General features: G+C 43.5%; 2 long non-coding RNA genes across 2 annotated transcripts; one reads left to right on the plus strand and one right to left on the minus strand.

Moving 5' to 3' along the window:
- Positions 1 to 1,863: 1,863 nt before the first annotated feature.
- Positions 1,864 to 9,076, minus strand: LOC308485574. The gene is made up of 3 exons (XR_013990623.1): positions 8,830 to 9,076; positions 2,780 to 2,888; positions 1,864 to 2,013 (listed from the first exon to the last, which is right to left on the minus strand). It is a non-coding gene; the product is annotated as an uncharacterized lncRNA (long non-coding RNA).
- LOC308485575 lies at positions 6,245 to 11,191 on the plus strand. Its single transcript, XR_013990624.1, has 4 exons — positions 6,245 to 7,151; positions 7,913 to 7,957; positions 10,010 to 10,063; positions 10,989 to 11,191. It is a non-coding gene; the product is annotated as an uncharacterized lncRNA (long non-coding RNA).
- Positions 11,192 to 15,112: the final 3,921 nt, after the last annotated feature.

Genomic DNA, 15,112 nt, shown 5'->3' on the forward strand with positions numbered 1-15,112 from the left:
AGACCACTGAGGAAGGCTAGGTGTTTATTACTATGAATAAAGAAAAGCCCAATTTCTTGATTCATTCCACAGCACAGTATAGCTGATTCACAGAAAGATCCTACAGGAAAATCCAGCTTATTCATTAATTCATTAAAAAACTTATTGGTCTTTAAGGCAGTGGTCCTGAAAGGGTGTGACGACCACATTGGTGTGGCAGGAGAGGATGGCAAATGTGGCAGGCAGAATCAAGTACAGTCAATATTATACTTTGGGATTGATTCATGTTCTTGTGTAGTTGCATTGTTTTATACTTTCTGCATGTTCCTTGGTCATATAATAAAGTAGTTGTGTTTTATAAATCAAGCATTGCTAGAAGTTGTATCTTTTTCCAGTGTTTTCCAATATATTTCTTAACCATAAAAAATAATAATGTGGCACAAGGAAATTTTTATTCTGGAAGTGTGGCCAGAGAAGAAAGCTTTGAAAACCACTGTTTTAAGGTATCACCAGACTCTGCATACTTTGTAGAGAAAGTTATTCTCTGAAGCAAGATGGTCATACATGAATGCAAGCTTTGTGTGCAACAACTGAAATCCAACAAAGCTGATGAAGATAACTGATCAGTAACTAAATCTGCAAGAGTCCTATGTACTTCTGAATAAATGTGCATAGAACGGAGACGCACAGACGCTAGTTGGCCAATCCACATCCCCTTCCCCGATTCCCTGTGCCTTCCCCTACCTAGTGGCCATAAAGCCACTCATAGCATTTCTTCATAGTGGGTTTTGTGTCAGCCTGGCGTGAAATCGGAGAAGAGGAAAGGCCAGAGAAATTGGTAGCCCTGTTCCTCTCCCTGTAAAGGCCTTGTGCTGTCGGTGGCCAGGTGAAGATGGAAGTGATTTTCAGGAGCCAGGTTTGCCCACTGCAGTTCTTATATCCTACCAGTGGTGTAGCGTTGGTTGCCGGGGCCTGGGGCAAACACATGTGTGTGCACCAGATGGGGGATGCCAGCCCAGCCCTCGCTGCTGATGCCGCTGAAGCAAAGCAGGGTCGCACTGAGTCCCCTGCCTGGGGGAGCCCAGCCAGCCAATGCAGTCCTTGGCAAGTACAGTGGTACCTTGGGTTAAGAACTTAATTTGTTCTGGAGGTCTGTTCTTAACCTGAAACTGTTCTTAACCTGAGGTACCACTTTAGCTAATGGGGCCTCCCGCTGCCGCACAATTTCTGTTCTCATCCTGAAGCAAAGTTCTTAACCCGAGGTACTATTTCTGGGTTAGCGGAGTCTGTAACTCGAAGCGTCTGTAATCCAAGGTACCACTGTAGAGAGGAGCACCAAACCAGGCCGCACTGGGGTCACCTACGTGGGGTCACCTAGTTGGTGCCCATTCAAAAATTGTGAACCCAGGTCCATGGCCCCTCTTCACTTCTCATGTTATGCCTCTGTATCCTACTGTAGACAATTGTTTAAAATGCAGGTGAGAAGGAGGAAGGCAGAAACTCACAGGGCTCATCCACACTTATCTTTGGCCCTACACTTTAAATCTCTGAGTCTGAGCTCTCTTTTTTTTCTTTTTCACCCAGTAGATTTCCCTGCGAAAACCCACTCTTTAAAGTCAAAGCACAACAATTGGCAATTTGGATTTTCCACAGATTGCTGTTTGCTCTGATTCAGCAATAAAGAGCAGGTTTTCATGGGGAAAGTTCCAGAGGAGGAGGAGGAGGAGGAGGAGAGGAAGAAGAAGAAGAAGAAGAAGAAGAAGAAGAAGAAGAAGAAGAAGAAGAAGAAGAAGAAGAAAGCTTGGATACTGAAATATACTCGGAGTCCTGTAGTGATTTCATGCTCTTTATGTGATTGAATTGCCACCCCCCCCCCAACCTCAGGCTTTTATATGCATTATTTACACAATGGAGCCTGATTGGTCTTTTCCTGCAGGCCAATCAGTTGTTGCATTCTAGGATCCTACTTGCCTATTGTTCTAGGATCCAAGCTTAGTACATAACAGAGACATAGCTCTGAAGCACAGACTGTGCCTGGAAAGAGCAGAGGAAAGGTAAGTGTGGATAAGCCTACAGAGTAAAACTGCATCAAAGTCCACGTGCAGTTTATAAGTGAAAAGAATAATGAATTGTGAAATACAGTTTCCACAAATACAATCGAATGATTTGGAAATGCAAAATCTGAGCAGAAATCTGCACTTCCCGAACCAATACACAAGCCAAAACAGCCATCTTTCAACATACGCACTTCTCTGAATTTTACAACGCAGTTCTCCAAAATGTGTACGTCAGTGTAAATAATGTACAAAATGCAGTATGTTGTGGAAAATTGCAAACATATGCACATTAGAACATTGTGCATATTAGAAGCAATGTTTAGAAAAATAAGATTTTCATGGGGGCTTTAACATTCTTCCTCTGCTGCTAGACTGTGGAAATGAAGCAAACTGAGTTTAAGAATGGAAAAAGGAGAAACAGACAGAAACCTAAACAGACAAAAATCTGTCCATCAATAGCAAAGGCAACCTTCTGCATCTGATGTCAGCCTGCATTTGTGCATTTCACCATCAGCTTATTTACGCCCAAGAACAAAGAGTGTGCAGGGACTGGGAAGCCAAACGTACTGAGATCAGCCTGCTCTTAACTTCTGCAAAGTTAATCTGCTGAATGTGATTGGCAATCACCACAGATGGGAATGGGAATAAAATAGCACCAGGCTGAATTTAATTCTCTTCATAATAATAATTAAAAAAACCCTGGCAAGGATGCATGCATTATTCATGGCAAGTAAGTGGTTCACGTCGGCAATATGAGCGAGGAAGAGGCTGAGCTTGCAGTATTCCTTTCCTGCTTGAGGAACTGTAGCTGCAAAAGATGGTGACCTCAGGCTTCCAGACAGTAGTTCTCATCTATGAAAATGAAAGAGCAAAGGAGTTTTCACCCCATGATTCGTCCTTTATAAAAGATTTGGGCTTTGGGGGAATTTGGGCAAATCCCATTACAAGCCACCCAGGCTTAAATATCTGCTTGCAGTCATCATCCTCTGTATTCTTTATTGAAAACAAATCAAATTTCCACTGAAAGCATTTGAGACTTTCATCTCTTGCCCATCTATGGAGTGGGGGAAAGACTCTTCATCCAATAGAGTTTATTGCTCAGACTTCCCAGCTGATGGAAATGTTCAGTTGTCATATCTAGCTGCTTGGAAAATTGTGAGGGGGGAAATAAGCTGGTGACGAGGCATCACAATAGGTATAGAAACAACGTAGATGGCATCTAAATCAAGACAAAGGGCAACAGTATCACACTGGCATTCAAGAAACTTATTCTTAGATCCAATAACAGTGTGAAAATAAAGTCCAGGAGGCCAAACACCCCAAATCCTAGCATGTGACATGTTGCAATGTGTCTTTCAGACACATGTAATTAACTTCAGTAAATGATGACCCCCAATTGTATTTCAAATGCACCTTTGGGGGCTTATCCCCTGTTTGGATTTACTGCAGCTTGCATGTGTTTGGAGCTGCACTGGAGCCAATGGTCTCTTGTATTGGTGACGCCCTTCTCCTCCTCCCCACAGTCACTGTTGCTCACTCATCTTCATCCTTGGGACTGAATGCGCACAATGGACTAGAGCGCGAGAGAGCATTGCTTGCATTCTTGGACACGCAGCAGCAGCACGAAGGAGGGACAGCAGGACCAGGAAACTCTAAGTCGAGTTGGAGAAGCTCCCATGGGTCAAATTAGGCCTGCCAAGCCAGCCAGATTGGCCCTTGCGCCCATCCAGGGCTTGCATTCAGCACTGTTTAAATGTGGCACAGAAGGCAAGCCCCGTTAGAACCAGTCCACTTGAGAGCTCTCACCTGGAGCTCCTGGGTGGAGGTGAGCTCTGCTGAAAGCAGCCAAGCACTCCTTTTGGTGTTGAATTTGAGCAGTGCCAAAGGTAAGTCCTGCTGCCAAGGAACCATCAGGAGAGCAGGGCTTAAAGGATGCTTCAATTTTTTGCTTTGCAAAAGGGCTTGCTTTTACGTGCTGTTTAAATTCAGCCCCAACTTAAAGCCCCACTCCTTTGGTTTGCAGTCCTGGGTCCACAAATAATAATATCTTGGAGGTCCTGAGCCTCAAGGAAGTTAAACTGGCCTCAGACAGGGCCAAGGCCTTTTCGGCTTTGGCCCCAGCCTGGTAGAACACTCTATCGCAGGAGACCAGGGCCCTGCAGGACTTGACATCCTTCCCAGGGACTGCAAGACGGAGCTGTTCTGCCCGGCCTTTGGTCCAGGCCCAGTTTGACCCCCCTCTGTGGGACCCTGTAAGTTACCTCTTTGGCCCTTTTATCGGCTCACATGGGACCAACATGGATAGCTGGCCCTGATGAATACTTGAGGTCTCCGACCCCTGTGGCTGTAATTCACGAGCAGTCATTTAATTTTATCCTGATTCTAATTTTTAAGCTGTATTTTAATCAATTGTTTGATTGTGTTTTAATGTATTTGATATTTGATTTTAGCCGCCCTGAGCCCGGTCTTGGCCGGGGAGGGCAGGGTATAAATAAAAATTTACTTACTTACATGACATCAGATGACTGACAGGTCTGCCCACCTGTCCAAGGTGACCCAGAGAAGCGGCTCCTTCTGGGTTCGGCCTGCTTGACAAAAGTGGTTGCCTACCCCCCCCCCGCCCCTATAGGGACAACAGGGGCACCTTGGCAGGGATGGTTGAGCCTCAGCAAGTATCCAGTGATGCTAATCCCTGGTGCTCCTAGGTCCAATTCATCAGTTACAAGAATCCTGAGGAGAAATGCCTCTGCTGAAACCTTGGAGAGGTCGGGGGGGGGGGGGCAAAGCTCCATCTTTGCCTGAAGTGAGAGTGAAGAAACTCTCCCGTCTGAAAACAAATTCACCAAAATTATTCACCAACATAATTCACCAAAATCTCTTATCTGGCCCATATCCCACAGTCTTCCCAATTTGTATGATTTATTAATATATAATAATTAAGCTCTTGCAGCTGTGTCTTAAGAATGAGCTATATCTTATTTTAGGGAGCTTCAGCAGCTGCTGGAGACATGAGATTGATGGAGCAGGGCAGGAACGCCAAAGAACAAATGGGAAGAAGGGGAAGCATTAAGCAGAACTACAGCAAGGAAGTTTAAATCAAAAGAAGAACACCCAACCCTTGTCCTGAAAGAACCTGGCTCCAGGGAGATATCACTTTTCTGAAAACAGGTCTGGCACCATCTTGTGGAAGTTAAAAGAAGTAACCCATGAAATAGCTGCCTCGCCAGTTAGCAGGCATATATTGCAATAAGGATTTGCTCTGTGGCTCTCTTCTTCTCTGTGATGCGCTGCTTGCTCTTTCTATTTTGAGAACATTCCTGTATCAACATTAGAAGAAGAGCAAGCTTTCCCACCTTCTCCTGGTCTCAACAGAATTAAAAGAGCAAAGAAGCTCAGATTGGCATTCATAGGAACTAGAAGCAGCACTGAAGGCCGATGGTCGGGGTGATGTTGGGATATGCGTGTTTGTCTGAAGGATCACAGACTCCCCACCATGATCTATAGGAAGGTGAATATGAATACATAAGAGAATGAAAAAGCAGCAGCTACTCAGGAGCAGCACTTGGCAGATCGGCAAAAAACTGCATTTCTGGATCAGACTAAAGATAAATCTAGCCCATCACTCTATTTCCCAAAATCCACTGTAGTTAGAATTTGCCTAAAACTGAAAATCAGTGGAAAGGGTTTTTTTAGTTTACATTTATAGCTCATCACATCCTGAAGGATTCGGAAAGGTGTGACAATCAAGACCTCTTCCAAGCAGGGAAGAATCATATTGAACCAAACTCACTGAAATTTCACCATCTTTCCCCAATTTAATTATAATCTCCAAAGACCAACTCAAACAGGCGGGTCTTAAAGGTAAAGGTAAAGGGACCCCTGACCATTTGGTCCAGTTGTGGATGACTCTGGGGTTGCAGCGCTCATCTCGCTTTATTGGCCAAGGGAGCCGGCGTACAGCTTCCAAATCATGTGGCCAGCATGACTAAGCTGCTTCTGGCGAACCAGAGCAGCACACGGAAACACCGTTTACCTGCCTGCCAGAGTGGTACCTATTTATCTACTCGCACTTTGACGTGCTTTCAAACTGCTATGTTGGCAGGACCTGGGACCAAGCAACGGGAGCTCACCCCATCACGGGGATTCGAACCGCCGACCTTCTGATCGGCAAGCTTAGGCTTTGTGGTTTAACCCACAGCGCCACCTGCGTCCCAATTACACTACTTCTTAACTTCTTACACTACTTCTAAAACATACTCTTGGATTTGGGCGAATCTCCCATGGGAGGAAGTTCCATAGGTGTGTCTGAACCTTCCATTATGGTGCTGTCATTTGGAGAGCATCTTCTGAGAGTCTCAGAGATTATAATAGGAAACAAGTAATGAGGTTGTCTCTTGTGCATGTTGGAACTATGGCAAGTCATTTAGAGTTTTTAGGAACCAGTGAGAGAACCCCAGGAATTGTGAACAGAGAGACAGACAAACTCCAGCCAAAGCCCCCAAACTCCTAAGAGCAGTTTGTCCATGTAACAGGGTCTCCACACATATAGTTCAGATGCAGATCACAGATCTCTCCATCCTGCATGTTTTTGTTGGGAGACATGCATTTACCTCTGACCTCTCATAAGCTATATTAGTGTCCCAGAACATCATTTTATGATGCAATTAGGAGTGGATGAATCTCTCAGTTTCAGCTTCTCATTTTTCCAACCTTAAGTTCAATCATCAGACAACGCTGTTTTAATCCATTAGGCTTTGTTTTGACTTTGGATTGTTCTCTTTCCCATTTAGGAATCTTTTCAGGATTCTAGAAGAAGTTTTAAAATTAGGTCTTCTCGTGGCTCAAGTAATCAATTTAATGATTTTAAACAACAACAACACCCTGCCAGTCTATCTCATGTTGCCACAAAACAGGAAAACGGGATATCAGCTGTGATATTGTGCTTGCTTACAACTTATCCTCCAAGCTCTGAAACAGTTTTCCTTGGTCTTTCAGGTCCTAATCTAGATGGAGGAGATGCTGCTGCCAGCGGCCAGCAAAGATGCACCACACAATGTCCTGTTCCTGTATGGCTTTTGGAAGCTAGAGGAATCCTCCTGTGAAATTTCATAATAGGTCTTGTATAGAGCACCCACCCTTTGCAGATACTACAATCCTGGCAAAAAAAAAAAAAAAAAGCTTAACTTTTGCTTTCAGATAAGCATTATTTTGCTGGAAAACATTCCACAGACTTTAATGGGGTGGAAAACCCTTAATAAAATTTTAGTTGATGATCAGAGCTTCCCCAAACCAAAGAAAGCTTGTGCTTCACAACAAGCCTGAACAAAGCACATTTACTACTACTACTACTACTACTATTTTCATCAAAATTGAAAGAAGTATATGATATACTTTCTTTGGGGAAAGGGGTCAAAGTGCCAATTTCCGGTACTTTTTACCTAGCTGTATCTCGGGCCATTTTTACCAGAGCAGTTTGAAATCTGGCACTTTCACAGACCATCTGCCAAGTTCCAAGTCATTTGCTCAAAAGCTGCCATTTATTATGTTGGCGTCCTTCTGCCTTGGGAGGCAATGAAAGAGTAAAAGGGTGAAGTCAAACCATTCGAGAGTTACAGCGCCTGCTGTGGCTGTAGAGACCGATACAGGAGAGACATGTTTTATTAAGGCTCACAATGATGGAACCCTGCTGTTGCTATGGGTCTTAACTATATGAGAACTTCTGTTGGGCTGTATATGTGATAAAGGGGACCCATACCGGCGTGAAGGCGTCCTCTTCTATTTGTCCCCATGTCAGTTTCAGTTTACTGGTTAGTTTTTCCTAATAAGGCTGTTTCCCATACTATTTGATACCATTGGTCCATGCTTACTCCTGACAGGTCTCTCCAGTGTCTGGCTATGATGCTTCTGGCTGCTGAAAGTAGGTGGGTTATGAGCTCTTTATAGTTCAAGTGGGCATTATTATCTTGTTCAGTAGGGCCAGTTCTGGGGTGACTTCTAGTATTTGCTCAGCAAGACAACAAAGAACCCGCCAACAGAATTTGAATCAATCTGGCTAACCTGATCCAAACACACACACACACACACACACACACACACACACACAAACACACCACACACCACTCACCATTTCCCCCTCCCCCTTCCCCCCTTTTCTTCCTAATGTAACACTAATGTCTCACAACAAATGAAACTGATCTTTAGAAAACGCAACTGGGGAAAAGAGACATTGCACATACTTTTGTAAACCAAGAAATCTTTAATAAATATATATTAAAAACAAACAAGCTATATGAGAACTTCTGTGTTCCTATATTATAGGAGCCAGTCCCAAGCTCCTATAATGTTGTAATCTCAGCTGTATACTTAACAAAGTGCGAAGGTTTGAGGGTTTTTTAAAAATAAAAACTTTACCACATCTGTCTTTCTCTGAGCCTCCTCCTCTGGGCGGCCTCCTCCCCAAAAACACCTGCTTTTATGTTTGCAACCATATTCTGAAGATCGCTTCCCTTTGATGTTTGACAGCCTGCCTCGTGCAACCCTTAGTCAGCATTTTTAAGCATGCCACCTCCAGGGGGAAATGTCCCTTTCACAAAACATCTCTTCATTCTCAGCATGAAATGGTCCTAATCTCGTAGCAACAGCAAAAGCCATTTACCAGCTGCAATGTTTAATTTTTTCTTTTTTTAAGAAAAGAACTTTCATCTCCACTGAAGTAACGCTGGAAAAAGTAAGAGCTATTTACTGGGGAAGGAATCGTGCCATGAGAAAAATTAAATTAAAACAAATTCATTACCTTTACCATGATGTGCTGTTAGACGCCACCCCAATCCTGCCAGACTGTGCGCCTTCACTTACTAAACACCACTGCTTGGCTTCTAAGCTCTGCCTCCTGCATCTCAGAGTCTCAGCCTCCAGAGAAGAGTAACCCTAGTAACTACTATACTGCCAGCTATGTAATGAGAATGAAACCCAAGCATTACTAGCTCTTTGCTATGGTTGCCCTATGTCCTCTTTTTCCAGGACATGTCCTCTTTTTCATGGGTAAAGTCGTCATAGTGATCCATAGTTAAAAGTACCGGTATAAGTCGGCAAATGTGTCCTCTTTTTTGCTCTTCAAAATATAGCAACTCTACCCTTTCTCGTTTACTCATGGGCCACAGCTGAGGCACAGCTTCACCACGCAGTCATACCCTCCATCCTTTCTCCACTGAAAATGAGGACGTCCTAAGGAAAAGTGGGACATTCCAGGATCAAATTAAATGGCTTCTGTACATCTGGGACTGTCCCTGGAAAACAGGGACATTTGGAGGGTCTGCACATATAAGCTAATTTCCACTAGTCTTCTACAGGGAAGGACATTCCACAAAAGACTGGCATTTGGGGCTCTGCAAGGGTTCACCAAGAGCAGTCTTTTTCCTATTGCATGTACTATTCCAGAAATCAATGTTGCTCATTCCCCATGACCAGATCGCTCCAGTCTTTTTTTCTTTTTTTCTGGAATGAGTCTTACAAAGTATCCTTCTTGCCTGCCTCTAAAGCAGAAGTGATTAACACGCAGTTTGAGAGTAAAAAATGCCCCACATCAGTTTTTTCTGCACTCACCCTTTGTCGTCGTCGTTCCCACCTCCCCCCCCACCCCCCAAATCTACAACACTATGTTATGTATTATATTTTTCCTTAGCCGCCTGAAGGTTACACTCCATGCAACTGAAGAAATGCACTGTGGTCCACAAAGGTTTATGCCATAATAAGCTGGTGCTAAGAGATTCTTTGTTGTTTTGCAGCAACAGCATGGAAATCGTTCAGAAATATTGTGTCTTTTTAAAAATTACCACTAGAGGGCAGTCGTATGCAGAAAGCAATCAGGAGGAGTACTTTGCTCTCCTATGAAGCAGCCAGTCAGTTATGCATGAAATGTGCACACGTCTGATCATCATGGGTAACATGCGTGTTGCTGGCATGCTTTATTACAGATTGTTTCATTGCAGGAATTTCTTAACGTTTCAAGCCGTTGCTTAAGTCTACAGGTAACTCATCTTTTTAGTCTTAAGACTATTATAACCTCTGGAAAGTTAATTTTTAAAAAATCTGAATCCATTGACAAATGGAAAGCCAGAAAACATAGTGGGGGGGGGGGGCGGGGCGGGGAGTGATTGGTGCAGATCCTGCACAATGGAACTGAACATGCACCAAGTCCCTGCCATTTGATCTAGAACTTCCTGGGAAGTATGAATTCCCTCCCATGTGCAGAATGGTCTGTGAGCCATTTCCTCCACTGGCGCTTAGTGTGAGACGTCCCTGGGCCATGTGAGCTTGACCATGGGCAGCCATGGCTGCTGTGCCCAGCAAGTCTGGAGACCTGGGAGTGGAAGGTGAGCTGGGAAGCAGACATCAGTTCTGCTTGTTCTCCAGCCAGCTGTGGCTTGTGCTAGTACATTAGAGGGATGGGCTTCCAGGAGTGTCCCCGTGGTGAGTATACACTAGCAATAAGCCATTTTGGGGTAGATAGCAGTTGTCCCCTGCCCTCCTGCTATCAACAAAGATCTGGTGGACATGGATATCCCCCCCTCCACCACCACCACCACCACCACTACCTCAATGGGAATCATAAAATTGTAGAGTTGGAAGTGAGACCCTGAGGGTCATCTAGTCCAACCCCCTGCAAATGCAGGAATCTCAGCTAAAGCATCCATGACAGATGGCCATCCAACCTCTGCTTAAAAACCTCCAAGGAAGGAGAGTCCGCCACCTTCTAAGAGAGTCTGATCCACTGTCTAACAGCTCTTACTGTCATCATCCTGATGTTTAGTCAAAATCTCCTTTCTCATAACTTGGTTCAGATTCTACCTTCCAGACCAAGAGAAAACAAGCTTACCCCCATATTCTATATGACAGCCCTTTAGATATTTCAAGATGGTTCATCATGTCTCCTCTCAATCTCCTCTTTTCCAGGCTCCTTCAACCGTTCCACATAAGGCTTGGTTTCCAAACCCTTGATCATCTTGGTTGCCTTCCTCTGCACACGTTCTGGACTCTAGACTTCTGTTGATGCAGCCTTGAAGAGCATTAGCATTTTTTATTGCTGCATCCCACAGTTGACTCATGTTAAGCTTCTGGTCTACTACTAAGTCCCCTATATTCTTTTTTTGCATGTACTGCTGGCAACCCAGATGTACTCCATATTATATTTGTGCATCTGGTTATTTATTGTTATGGTTTTCTTAGAATGTGTGTGTTGTTGCTGTTGCTTATTAAATTTATATGCTGCCCTCCATCCAAAGATTACAGGGCAATTCACAACACAACACAGAAATACAAAAGGTGTTTAGTGGTTCTTGCTTTTATCTGTAAGCCGCCTTGAGTCTCTGTCAGGGAAAAGTTGGGTTGCCTTGACCCCACTTCAAACATGGACTACAGTGGTACCTCACAAGACGAATGCCTCTCAAGACGAAAAACTCGCAAGACGAAAGAGTTTTTCGTTTTTTGAGTTGCTTCGCGAGACGAATTTCCCTATGGGCTTGCTTCGCAAGACGGAAACGTCTTGCAAGTTTGTTTCCTTTTTCTTAAAACCGTTACAGTAATACAGGGTGCATTGCTTGAAGAGGTGCAGTTGCGACTTGACTTCGGGGAGCAACTCATAGCACGCGGTGTGGTAGCCTTTTTTGAGGTTTTTGAAGATTTTTTTGAAAAAATTGAAACCGTGCTTCACAAGACGAAAAAACTCGCAAGACGAAAAAACTCGCGGAACGAATTAATTTCGTCTTGCGAGACACCACTGTAATTCATACATTTAAACACTTCTGTGTAGAAAACAGCACTCAACATACATGCTGATTATTATATATGTGAAACATGTGCACTTTGTGCGGACTACACACTGTGGCATTTATGGAAGTGCTTTCTTACTGTGATCTACTTTAAATCCTACCCTTCATTGCAGTTTTACTTCCTGTTTCCTGTTTAATTCTCAGTTTAGCAAATGTAACTTCCGGTTACTGCTAGGCTCCCGTGAGCTACTTACGGCAACGTACATTCACCACACTTTTCACGTAGGAATTATGCCAGGTTGTACCAATCCACAGAGTCAGCCGTAATGCAAGGAAGACAGGGCAGTTATGAGTTTCTGAATGCAGATGTATTCAGTTTGTAGAGCACAAGGGAAATCGCAGATGCTGACATCAAAGACTGAGCCATATTTTATGCCACAGTCACATTCCTCCCTGCCAGACACTCGCTGTACATCAAGACACTCACTTGATTCCCAGTGCTGCTCCTTGCGGTGGAAATTACTTCCATAGCCCTGATTAGAACCTGCTGCATCTTGGAACTTCTTGGAAAGAGAGTGAGGAGCAGCCCTCAACAAGGCACAGCTGCCTGCCACATGAGCCCGTTAAAGACAACAACTCCTAAGGGTATCATGATGGTTTGCAGCCTCTGATACATTCACCTCCAGCTGCACATGTCCCTCTGTTGTTTGGGCTTATTTTATGACCCTCTTACTCAAGAAAAGCATCTATAAACTACGAGGGAAATGCTGGAAAGGAGCCATGATTTCCCTTTTTTGTGTACTTTAAAATTCTTACTTTTAATATGCTTGTGCATTTATATATTTCAACTGTGAAGTGCTCCACTTGCATTACTTCAGAAATTATTACCAACAGCCTTGTAAGGTAGACTATTATAATTTTCACTTACTGCCCCGTCTCAGGGTTTGGATCAGATTTTTTCAGGGTTTTTAGCTTCCTCCTCTAGTCTCGAATTTGGAGAAAATATCAGGGTGACAGGGCAGAAATCACAAAATAAGACATTAAAATCAAGAAAACGTAAAAATCATTCAAACATAGACTTTTTGAACAATGAGGAACCAAGCTGAACCTCCTGTAGGACATTTCACAGCCTAGGAATCACCACCGATAAGGCCCTGCTATTAGTCACTTCACCACAAGTTTCACACAATGGCAGGACTGCCAGCAGAGCCCCCTCTGCAGATCTTTATGGACAGGATGGCAGATACTCCTTTGAGTTTTGGGGCCCAAGTCATTTAGAGCTTTATATGTCAGTATCCAAATCTTGAATTGGGACCAATAGTGAACAGGCAGCCAGTACAGTTCATGCAGGAATCAGGCAATTCCAGTAAGATACATAATATTCCAGTCTCTAAGTTACCAGAACATGAATTGGTGTGGCAAAGTTATCTGGATCCAGGAAGCAGCCAAACCAGTTGGATCTCGGCAGAGGCACTCCTGGCTACTGAAGCCAGCTAGCAACATTACGTGACTTTAATGGCATTTAATGACTTCATGGCCAAGAAGGGATTTGACACCAGCTGGTTTTATACTGAAATTACAGTCAAACCAATACCCTGCTGTGGCCCAAACAGCTTGCAACTCACCAAACACAATGTTATGTACTGAAGTTCTCACCCTGGGCCAGCAGGGGGATATTGTAAATAGTTTTCACTCAGGTCCACATATGCAAATAAGGGATTGAAAGTGACGTTCAGTGATTGGATAGTTACAGAAAATGGTTACTGTTGCGTTCTATTTTTTTTTAAATGATATTTATTAAAATTTCAAAAGAAAAAGATCACATTAATAAGAAAATTAACAATAAAAAGGAAAAATACAAAATACAAAGTACAAAAAAGAAAAAACAGTTAAAAACAATTCCATCTTTTCATCACTTCTTTTACATTTACTTGTTTCCCGGACCTCCTCATACCTCCCTCTTTTGTGTTCTAATTGAATTTGTTAGTCCAGCGATTCCTTTCCCTCCTTTTTAATCCTGATCTTTAATCTTGATATATTATAACATTAAATTTTTAGATATTAAAAACCAATTTTTCCATATTCTTTTATACCATTACCGCTAGAAACCGCTTAACTTCAATCCATCATCATTCTAACATTCATTAATTTTGCAATATTTCTGTAAGTAATCTTTAAATTTCTTCCAATCTTCTTCCACCGACTCTTCTCCCTGGTCTCGGATTCTGCCATTCATTTCCGCCAATTCCATATAGTCCATCATTTTCATCTGCCATTCCTCCAGTGTGGGTAGATCTTGTGTCTTCCAATGTTTTGCAGTAAGTATTCTTGCTGCTGTTGTAGCATACATAAAGAAAGTTCTGTCCTTCTTTAACACTGATTGGCCGACTATTACTGTTGCGTTCTAGTGGAGCTCTATATAAGCAGGCTGGCTGAACCCTTCAGTTCAGTTCTGTTCTGGCCTGTGAATAAACAAGAGCTGTTTGAAGAATCGCTGTGTCGTCTGATATGTTCACCCACAACTTAACACGCAAGGCAGGCCCCCCCTTCAAAATCTCGGCATTGTGGTCTTTCAGGTACTTGAGAACCCACAGACCCCCACATACACTAGTTTTCAGGGGGTGGGGCAAAATATTTGAGTGGTGGAATGACAAGATTTTCAGCAATGTTTTAAGCCCATTCTTGGATGAATTTGAGGTTAGATTACAGAAAGGAAAAGCCCAATATTCTATGTGCTTAAGTTAGCCAAGCATTCATGAGCAAAGTTCTAATGTCCCTCAAGCCAGGAGCGAAACTAGGTTTCATTCACCCAAGTTGAAGACCCAGTTAGGCACCCCAACACACACACACACACACACACACACACACACACACACACACACACACTCTTGCATAAATGCACAGGCTGGGAGCCTCAGTGGTGCCCCCTAGAGGCTTAACCCAGGGCAGTAAGAGCTGTTAACATCTGGGCCCAGCTATATGGCAAGGCTCAGTCTTGATTTGGTGTTTGGGGCTCGTTTGAATAAAGGCAAGGTGGAGGGTGGGGGACTCCTTTGTTCCTTTCTTGTGGGTAGATCACTGGAAGGTAGAGCTTAGGATCACTGCGAATCCTAACTCAACAGGAATGGAGGACCACGCCAAAGACTGATGGACCCAGACTGTTTCCTGATGTTTCCAGGAGATTTATTACATCTATTACACTGAATTACTGACATGTGTTCTCCATGAAGCTACCTTTGGGGGAACATCTAGGATAGTGCCATATGAAGTTGTGTCGCCTTTGACAGGAGCCAATTGTTTGAAGCATCA

This window comes from Podarcis pityusensis (assembly GCF_964106645.2).
Source record: "Podarcis pityusensis genome assembly, chromosome: 9".
In the NCBI taxonomy this organism is placed as follows: Eukaryota; Metazoa; Chordata; class Lepidosauria; order Squamata; family Lacertidae; genus Podarcis; species Podarcis pityusensis.